The sequence below is a fragment of the Mirounga leonina genome, unplaced genomic scaffold, assembly GCF_011800145.1.
Source record: "Mirounga leonina isolate KUSES-001 unplaced genomic scaffold, KU_Mleo_1.0 Mir_152, whole genome shotgun sequence".
NCBI classification, from domain to species: domain Eukaryota; kingdom Metazoa; phylum Chordata; class Mammalia; order Carnivora; family Phocidae; genus Mirounga; species Mirounga leonina.
The window spans coordinates 5,228,474-5,238,207 of record NW_023270380.1 but is presented as its reverse complement, the minus strand read 5'-3'; the positions used below and the strand labels follow the sequence as shown (position 1 = coordinate 5,238,207).

Sequence of the window (9,734 nt, the reverse complement as noted above, 5' to 3'; positions counted from 1 at the left end):
ATGTCATGGAGAGAGTGTGCCAGAGCGGTGTCCACACTGATGGACCCAAACAGTGAGGAAAATGGGGTAAAAATCAGAAAGGAATAGGCACGCCATCATTCACACAAGAGTAGGATTAAACCTAAAACATGACTTATTAGTTTTATTTGTAAGTTTGCAAGTCATATTTCTCCCACAGCAATGCTACATTAAGAATAGTAGATTAGGGTGCCTGGGTGGCTCAGTTGGTTAAGCGACTGCCTTCGGCTCAGGTCATGATCCTGGAGTCCCTGGATCGAGTCCCGCATTGGACTCCCTGCTCGGCGGGGAGCCTGCTTCTCCCTCTGACCCTCCCCCCTCTCATGCTCTCTCTATCTCATTCTCTCTCTCAAATAAATAAATAAAATCTTAAAAAAAAAAAAGAATAGTAGATTAAATAAATAAAGAGTAATGGCAGACTGTGACTATTGTCATTTGTCACCCCCCAGAGCTCCATGTTTCCACGTGGTGGCAACAAAACCAGTGATCTAAATATTAACAAGTGGAACGCATTATAAACACTTAGTTATATATTATGATCCCTGTAAAGTCATTACAACAGAAATAAAAACTGTTTTTTATCTTAACTATTAATATTCATCAAATGTTAATGAAAATACCTAACAAATAATTATGAAAAACACATTGCTTAAGTAATAAAGATGAAAGAGATGATAATCGTTGTGAATATTTAATCTGCAAAATAAAGAACATACCATTAATAAGACTTAATTATGTCATTAAATATTTAATTTTACTTTCACTCCTAAATTTTGTTTGCATTTTGCATATTTTAAATGTAAAAAGCTTTTTAATAAGATTTGTGGTTTCAGCGACATCAAATGCCAGAGCATTTAAGTTTGACTTACTGTCTTCATCAAATTGGTCAAACATCATTTTATTTATCATTAAGTGAAATGAACAATACTCCTTGCAGTTTACTGCAAGTTATGCTTTATACAAAAGGGGGGACTTTAATAATTGATTCTAGGTTATACCCACAAAAACAATGTTTTCTAGTGAGGAAGAAAAATAATTGCTTTCCTTTCCTTTTCCTTTTTTTTTTTTTGAGTATCACACAACCTCCCACATTTCCTACTGTTTGCAGAGGAGAACACAGATCTGCTTCTGCCTTAGCTTGCTATAGAATAGGTCCTCCCCCAGCCACGATTAGATCCACTCATTGCCTCAGAATCGGTCCCATCAGATAACGCCTGTTCCTGGGTGCATGCTTACAATTACAGGGAGTAAGATAGGTCTCTGGGGCTGCTGGGTGGCACTCCCAAGCTCCCCTTAGCATGCGGTGGCCACCTCCTCTCAGGTTTCCGGCGCAGGGGCTTGGCTGTGTGGCTCAGTGGGCACAGCCAGACGTACGCATAGCACAAGGATGCAGCTTGCACTGCTCGTGAGAGCCAAAGGTGTGCATCTCTTCCCGTTCTGTGTTCTGTGGGATCACATTAGCAGCTGGGAATCAGCCGTGGAACATTTACACCAAAGAAAAGGGCAAATGTTACAAGTCAGGGCTCCACCTGGCCCCCACCCCAGTTGGTAAACATTCAGTGGCACATCACTGAGCTCACGAGGAGGGATCAGGACAGAACGCTCAGCCATCTCCTCCTATGCCCCTGCGCTACTGGGGCCACTGACCACCCAAAGCTCCGTGGGAGGGACACAAACGCCCTGCAGTCACCAGTAGGCCAGGGCGCTGAGGGCTCACCTTGGCCTCAGGCAGCTCTGTGCAGTGTGGCAGGTGAAGCTTACTCCCATCGCGTCTGTGTCTCCTGACCACCTTCTATTCCCGGTCAGGCAGCTGAGGCCTGGGGTAAATGGCCATGGCAGGCTTTTCCTTTGCTGACTAGAACATAAAGAGCTCTTTGTTGGGAGATAGAGTTGCTGCTCAGGCAGCATCTCCACCTGGGCTCTGAGGGCCAAGCAGGAAGCTGGACAGGAGGCAAGGCACCAGCTGTCCCAGTTGGCCCAGGACTGAGGGCCTCCGCTACTAAAACCCAAGGGTGGTCCCTGACAACCCTAGATCCCCTAGGTCCCCTCAGGGCGTCTCCAATCATTTCTCTCTGGGAGGCTGGACACTGGATGAGATCGGGAGGGGCAGATCTTTGGAAAGGCCTCTTTGTCTTCTGGAAACAGCTAGAAAGAACAGAACAAAGCAGGAAAAAACCAGAAGTCCCAAGGAGAAATGCAGTGTTTCCATCCTTGCACATAAATGAGAGGTCTGGAGCTCAGTCTGTCACCCATTGAGGACCCCAATGGCCTAATCTCCAGGGCTTTAGGAAGGCGTGAGCCCCAGGCACGGGTAGAGGCCTGTAGGGAGGCTGGTGTGGCCTCCTGCCTCCTGGCTGTTAGACCTGCGCAGGCTCATCGATATTCTGGGGCTGTCAGTCCTCTCAAAGTTCCACTGTCCCCACAAACATGCTCTTCGGGTGTTCCTTTCCAACGTGGCTCTCAGTGCCTGACTGGCATACCGATCGGGCCCTTAGGGGCAGCAAGCTGGCACATCACTGTCACTCCTAGACAAACAGGCCCGTCCTCACCCCCCGAGGAAGCCTTCATAAGGACATGCTGGCCCTTTTTAGAGGAGACATTGGGGTAGATGCTAAACTTCCAGCTTTGAAAGAATGAACAGTGACCACAATAATAATGGGGCGAGTCTCCCACTCGTCCTGCTCAAACTTGTCTTTAGAATAGAGCCATGTTTGATGATCTCCCCGTTTTCCCACCTCTGCGGCGGGCTGGAGAGTCAGGTGGGCCCCAGGGCTGCTGGTCTGGTGGTAGGTGCTGGGTGGTGCTCCTCCCTCCTGGGGGGCTCTGCCTTCATAGGAGGGGGTGCTCATGCACAGGCTGGAGCCTGAATTGTCAACCGGCAAGAGGCTGATTCACTGTCCCTGGAGATTCAGAGGTCTGACTGCTCATCTGCTTTGTCTTCCTCCCCACCTGCCTGCCAGTTCCCATCATTCTGAGGGTGCTCAGGGACCATCCTTCTGCCGTGTCCTCCTTAGACTCCACACCTGAGTCAGGGGCTCCTTCTCCAGGCTCACCTAGCACTCCATGCATCAATCTTTCATGGCCCCTACTCATATCAGCACAGTCTATTTTTCTCTTCCTCTAGGACTTCTGGATGGAAGGGACCTGTCTTATCATCTTTGTATCGAAAGTAGTGCCTGGTACACAGTAAGCACTCAATAAACACCTACTGAGTGCTTTGAATGCTTGGAGGACTCCCAATTGTCCTCTGAATCACAGCTCAAGGGATTACCTCTCCCACGAGGTTTTTTTGGGTTAACCAAGGGCACCTCTACCTTTCAGTAAGATCCCAACCCTCTCTTATTTTTGGAAATAGTGACTATGGCATCATTAATCCGGTATCGAATATCGATTAAGCACTTACAACATGCCAGGCTCTGTGGTAAGCACTTCACATGCATTCCCTTCCTTTGATTCTCACAGAACCCACTGAATTAAATTCTGTTGACATCATCCCCACTTTCCAGATAATAAAACTGAGGCGTCGAGAGATTAAGAACCTTACTTAGGTTGACTTTTCTCGAAAGTGGTGAAGTCAGGATCAAACCCATCCAGCGTGACTTTAGACTGGCTTACTCATCATGCCCTGCTCTCTCTCTTTTATATTGGTTACATACAGAATGAATGGCTAAACGCTCCAGAGGGGCACTGCTGTGATGATGGAATGTTCTGTGGCCACACTGTCCAATCGGCAGCCGCTCTCCTCGGCTGGCTCCCGAGCTCCTGAAATGTGGCTAGGGTGCCTGAGAAAATAAATTTTTAAACTTTAACTAATGTAAATATAAATAGCCACATGTGGCTAATAGCTACTGTATTGGAAAGCAGGGCTCCAGAAGGTAAAGGACATGTTTTAATGATCTTTCCTGGGGAGCCTGGGTGGCTCAGTCGGTTAAGCGTCTGCCTTCGGGTCAGGTCATGATCCCAGGGTCCTGGGATCGAGCGCCATATCGGGCTTCGTGCTCAGTGGGGAGTCTGCTTCTCCCTCTCCCTCTGTTGCTCACCCTGCTTATGTGCTCGCTCTCTCTATCAAATAAATAAAATCTTTTTAAAAAATGATCTTTTCTAAGTGTCTCACCACATAGTTCACGGCCATCAAAGGAAGGACTCAGGATGGCTAGTCTTAGTATCTTTCTCTGCTGCAAAATCACCCAGCTCCTCCTTGCACTGAATGAGTGAAATAAGCCAATCCTAGCCCTTAAAGTGTTTTTTCTGCTCTAGTGGTTTCCTACACGTGAGGACACGTACAATCCTACTTTCTTCATTCACAGAAGCCTGGAGAGATTAGCCAATCCAGGGCAGACTGGTCAACCAGAGCTGAAGCAAGGGTTAGGAAGGGAGCTACCCTAACAACACCTATTACTAGGCCTAGTGTGGGGCATTATCTTATATGCTCCTAAAAGCAATTGTGTGGCCTAATTCCCATTTTACAACTGAGGAAAATTCTGAAAGTAACACTCAGGAAGTGACAGAGACATGACTCAAACTGAGTTTGTGTGATTTCACAGACCCATGAACTGAGGGTGTAAAATGGAAATTCATCTTAATCACGGGATGGTCACTGTTCAAGGGCAAAAGAAGTATTGAGAGATTGACCACCTGCTCAAAGTGTGTATGTGTGTGTGTGTGTAATTATTGCTCCAATATGGTACAAGGCAAGTGGTTAGAATTAGTGCCTGAGCAAAATAGGCCTATTTTGTATTCCTCATAGCTAGAATAGAAAATTCCAGAGTGGCAGTATCCAGTACAATAACCATTAGCCACGTGGGCTATTGAGCCCTTGAAACGTGGCTCATTGAGATGTATTGCAAGTGTAAAACACACCAGATTTCAAAGATTTAGTATGAAAAAAAGAATATAAAATACCTCATTGATCATTTCTGTATTGATTATATTGAAGTGATTGTATTTTAGATACATTGGAGTTGTATTAGAACTTAGGTTATTTGTTTCTTTTTGCCTTTTTTAATATGGCTACTAGGAAGATTTAAGGAAGCGAAGTTGGTTAACCATAAACGGGGTTTGAGCCTGTGCATCCGTCCCGGCCCCTCGAGGCCGCGCTCGGGGCTCTGGCTGCGGGAGCTCACTCTTCCCGCAGCGCACCCAGAGCTCCTGACACGGTATGATGCTTCTGCCTTAAAGTGCACTATCACTTCTTTCTTGAACAAGGTGCTTCGTCATTCCTCTCTGGGAGGCAGCGAGGTGATGAGACCATGACACAGGAAAATGACCTGATCTCCCCAAGGTCGTTCTGGAAGGTCATGGCCAAACCCAGCGGAGTGCGCAGTCTACCGCAGAGTTGACCGCCCCGAACAGCCTGGAAATGCTTTTCCAGTGGATGATCTTAACTGCAGGAAAGCAGGTTCAATGCCTGGCTTGCAGGGGGTGGGGGTGGGGGGGTGGGAAGGGATTATAGTGTCTGAGAGTCCCTGACCCCACCCATGATCATAGTATTCACCGCTTTCTGGGCTCAATCACTTCCATTCTCCTCACGGAGATGGAAAGGGCCGTAGTATTCCTCTTTGATGATTTAAAAGTGTTATGTGCCTTTTCCTCTTTCCTCTTTATATCCAGCGCTCTCCCTTCCCGTGCTGCTTTTCACGTTTCCATAGTAACCACCTCTATTGTATCCCTGACTGTGAAGAGAAATCTTGCAGATGTTAGTAGGGATCCAACACCTTCCAGTAGCTATTTTGATTCAGTCTCCTTATCTCCCTGCGCTAATTTTCTTGTCCTTTCTTCTCCCTACCGCTGTCCCCTTTCTCCCCTCTTCCCCCCAAGTGCCCACGAGCCCTTCAGCATTGCTGCCTCTGTCCCCGGGCCTGTGCCCAGGTGAGTTGGGAGAAGGCCAACATCCCTAGGTCTCATTCTAAACCTGAATTCTTCAGGTGGCTCCGACACACGGAAGCTCAAGGGGGTAGAATCAAAGGCCCAAGGCCCGAGAGCAGCGGGGTAGGATCTTTAGTCGCCATTAGAGGTGGGCCCGTCCTGAAGGCCTGAGGAGCACATGGAGGGCCTGCCTTGGCCCTCTTGACCACTGACCGCACCCTGTCCTTTCTCCCGAGTGTGTACTCTCCTCCGCCCCAGCCTCACGGAAGGCTCATGACCATATCATTCTGTGCATTTCCCTCAGAGAGGTCAGTCAGCTTTCCTTACTGGTGTGGAGGGCAGGGCAGACGTAGAAACATGCATGCACGCTCACACACACAAACACACACGCGTGCACATGCACACACACACACACACACACTTATCAGGGCTTGGAAGACCCGCAACACCTAAATCACCCACCACCCCTCTCAGGGCCAGGCTCAGCCGGCCCCCTGGAAAGGCAATCAGAACAGGGCTTTATCGGTCACCTCCTGAAATTGTTTGAGTAGTCCTTTGCCCGCAATGCCTCCTTGGAACTGGGCATTATTCTTTTGATTACACAAGCCTGACAGTCTGATCATAATAAACATGTAACTGAAGAGAACCTATTCCTTTCCAGCAGCATTATTTATTCACCTACAGCAAAGGCTGAGCTATATTTAGCATATGATGTCAGTGGGTTGTTTGGATTCTTGGAAATTGGCAGGAAGCCACCTCTCACATGATATATGAAATCACTGATAAATGCTTCTTTTCACCAAAAGAAAAACAGCTTAATAAATGCGGTCCTTTTCTGCTTTCATCTTCTCTCCCCTCCCTCCCTCCCTCTCCTCCACCATCCTTCCTCCCAGCCGGTCCCTCCCCCCCTCCTCCTCCCGCCCCTTCCACGTCTGGGATTTGTCTTTCTGTGGCACAGCTCAGCAGAGCCTGTGAAGTGGAAATGAGTTGCTCAATATCACAGATCAAAATGAGGCTGTTGGGATGCTCAGGATGGTTTTTTCCTCTCCTAGAGCCTGGAAGGCTGCCAAGGCGCTAGCGAATCAGACACACACGCACAAAAAGGCAAATCTATACAGCAGTGGCTTTATGGGGCCCAGTATTTATGGCACACACAGCACTAGCTCCGGGTTGCTGTTTTGCAGGCGGAGATGGGAAATAGATAGTGATTCAGGATTGCCATTAAGTGTGAAAACAGGCCCCGTACAGATTGGGTGTAATAAACCAAGTACAGAGAGAAGCTGTAAGAAGCCCCGGATTTGCCACACTGGATCAGCCTTGAGGCCCATCAAGTTCAAGCTCCTGATTTTGTGCTGGTTAATACCTGATGCTTGGAGCAAATCTTGCTGCTTTCCCTCTGTCTTCCCCGTCCTGCGCTGGGTCCATTATAAAAGACTGCTGGAGGGCTTGGGCGGGGTCCTGTGTTGGGAATGACATTAATTCTTCCCTCCTGTGGAGATCAGTTTATATGGCCCGAAGCACAAGATTTAATTGCCCTTCTCTTAGCTCCTGCAAAGAGCAGCGTCATTACTGATCTCGTGCATTCGCTCAGCCCCTTTCAGAATCAGCTGTAGCATTTAACTCAGTGACCCCCTGGGCAGGAGCCTGGTGGCAGTCTTCCTGGCCGCAGGGGACAGGGAAGCAGTGGCTCCCAAGGTGGTTCATTCATGTTTTTTTGTCCTCAGTGCCATCCACTGGCCCCCTGTCCTGGCATCGTAAGATATGGTGAAGACAAGTGATGCGTTTGTTTTCAGCCCCTTATTATTTGGGGTATGTTCATTAAGTTCCCTTCTAAGTCTGCCAAGCAGTCCTGCCCGGGTGATACCAATCACAGGAGGATGAGGGACTTGGAGAGGTTCAAACCTGCCACAGTGACACGGGCTGGGGCTGGCCTTTTCCCCCCGGCCACCCCGGTGCTGAGCCCCCTGTAGCACCCATCTTCACCCTGGGCAGGACAGGAGAACAAACGGGGAAGAAGAGCGAGTGAGAGCAACCATCTTCAGATTAGCATTCATTTGGGGCTCTGTGACCAGGACTGCTGGTGAGTGCATGTTTTTGTTTCTGTTGGAGTTCTTTCTTCCTTCTCCAAATGAGGGGTGTTGGACCCAGCTGACCTGGTAGCTCCCTCTCAGGCTCTGGAATTCTCAGGTTCTATAACTGTATGGGTCTGTGATTTTATGAGTCACCCAGGGTGATTGAACTCTTTCCTGGGAGGTCATGGCCCTCCTCACCCCCTCCCCCCGGGTGAAGTGGATAAGCTCTCAAATACAGATGATTCAGGAACGCTCCCCACCTGGGCACTGGGCATGCCTTGGGGCCTGAAAGGGCCCAGAAAGAGTCTCTGGATGCACATTTGCTCTCGCTGAGACCCCGGCTCACGTGGGCTCTCTGTAGGGCCACATCTTGTTGATAACAATGATGATTTCTGTTTTAGGCAAGGAATGATTCTTTTGGCCCAAGCCACTTGAGAAGCTGCCTGCCTTTCCATCAGCCCTAGATCTCACATAGAACAGTCCTGTGGCATCTAGCAGAGCGCCACCTGACAGGGGCAAATAACCTCCTCGCCTGTCTCTCGAGGCTGGCCCAGGGCATCCTTGGGGCTGGGCGCAGTCACTGTCCATTTTATCGTATTGCCTTGGGTGAGGGATGGGGAGACCAGAGGTATGGCAGGGCCACACCGGGAAGCACCAGGGTCGGTCAGGAGGCAGAGGTAGGGGAGGCTCTGTGGGCAAGAACCTTTACCATGGTTTCTATGGGAAGGATCAGGCGAGGCAGGACAATCAGGCTTAGGATTGGCTAGCTAAGTTTGAACCCGGGTCCCCTGTGAAATTCATGTTCACTGGGACTGTTAAGAGTGTATAGTAGAAAGCTATCTGAGGACTCCGGATGTCTATGGGCATATTAGTCAGGGTTCTCCAAAGAAACAGAACCAATAGAACATGTGTGTGTGTGTGTGTGTGTGTGTGTGAGAGAGAGAGAGAGAGAGAGAGAGAGAGAAGGAGAGAGATTTATTTTAAAGAATTAGCTCATGTCTTTATGGTGACTATGGAGGCTGTCAGGTCCAAAATCTGCCAAGTAGGCCAGGAAGCTGGAGACCGGGAAGAGCCAGCACTGCAGTTCAAGTCCAGAGACAGTCTTCTGGCAGAATGTCCTCTTGCTCAGGGGAGGTCAATCTTTTGTTCAATCCTGGCCTTCAACTGATTAGATAAGGCCCACCCACATTCTGGAAGACAATGTGCTTTACGGAAAGTCCAATGACTTAAATGTTCCTTTCATCCTGCTACACCCTCATAGAAACATCCAGAATAATGTTTGACCATATATCTGGGCACCGTGGCTCAGCGAAGTTGACACACAGGCTTGACCTTCACGTTGGGAGAGTCATAATTTGCTTAGGGATTGCTAATAGCCCCCTTCGTGGCTGTTAAAGCATGTACTTCACAGAAATTATGAGTTTGGTTAATACGCAGTCATTGTCCCCATTAAGGGGTAGCTCTCACTTGGCAGGATCTCCACGGCTCCTCACCTCTCAATGCCTTCGCTCAGGTAACTTCACAACTACCTCAGGAAAACACCTCCTGGCTTACAGAGCACAGTTGCTCCCTTTTTCTCCTTGCTTTTCACAACACCAACGAGGAGAGCATCTCAGAAACCAGAGACTGTGGCAGGGAGGCGCCTTGACCCACTCAGGTCAGACAGCCTGCAAGGGGAGAAAGTCAGACTCAATTTCATCTTCTGGTTTCAAATGGCAGGAGCTGGCATTTATTTATTTATTTATTTATTTATTTATTTATTTATTTATTTATTTATTT

General features: G+C 48.5%; 1 long non-coding RNA gene across 1 annotated transcript in view; it reads right to left on the bottom strand.

The window, feature by feature from the left end:
• Positions 1-8,953: 8,953 nt before the first annotated feature.
• The window catches only part of LOC118012921, a 6,938-nt gene continuing 6,157 nt past the window's right edge, over positions 8,954-9,734 (bottom strand). The window contains exon 3 of the long non-coding RNA XR_004679863.1: positions 8,954-9,622. This is a non-coding gene — a long non-coding RNA (uncharacterized LOC118012921). The remainder of the gene's footprint in view (positions 9,623-9,734) is intronic.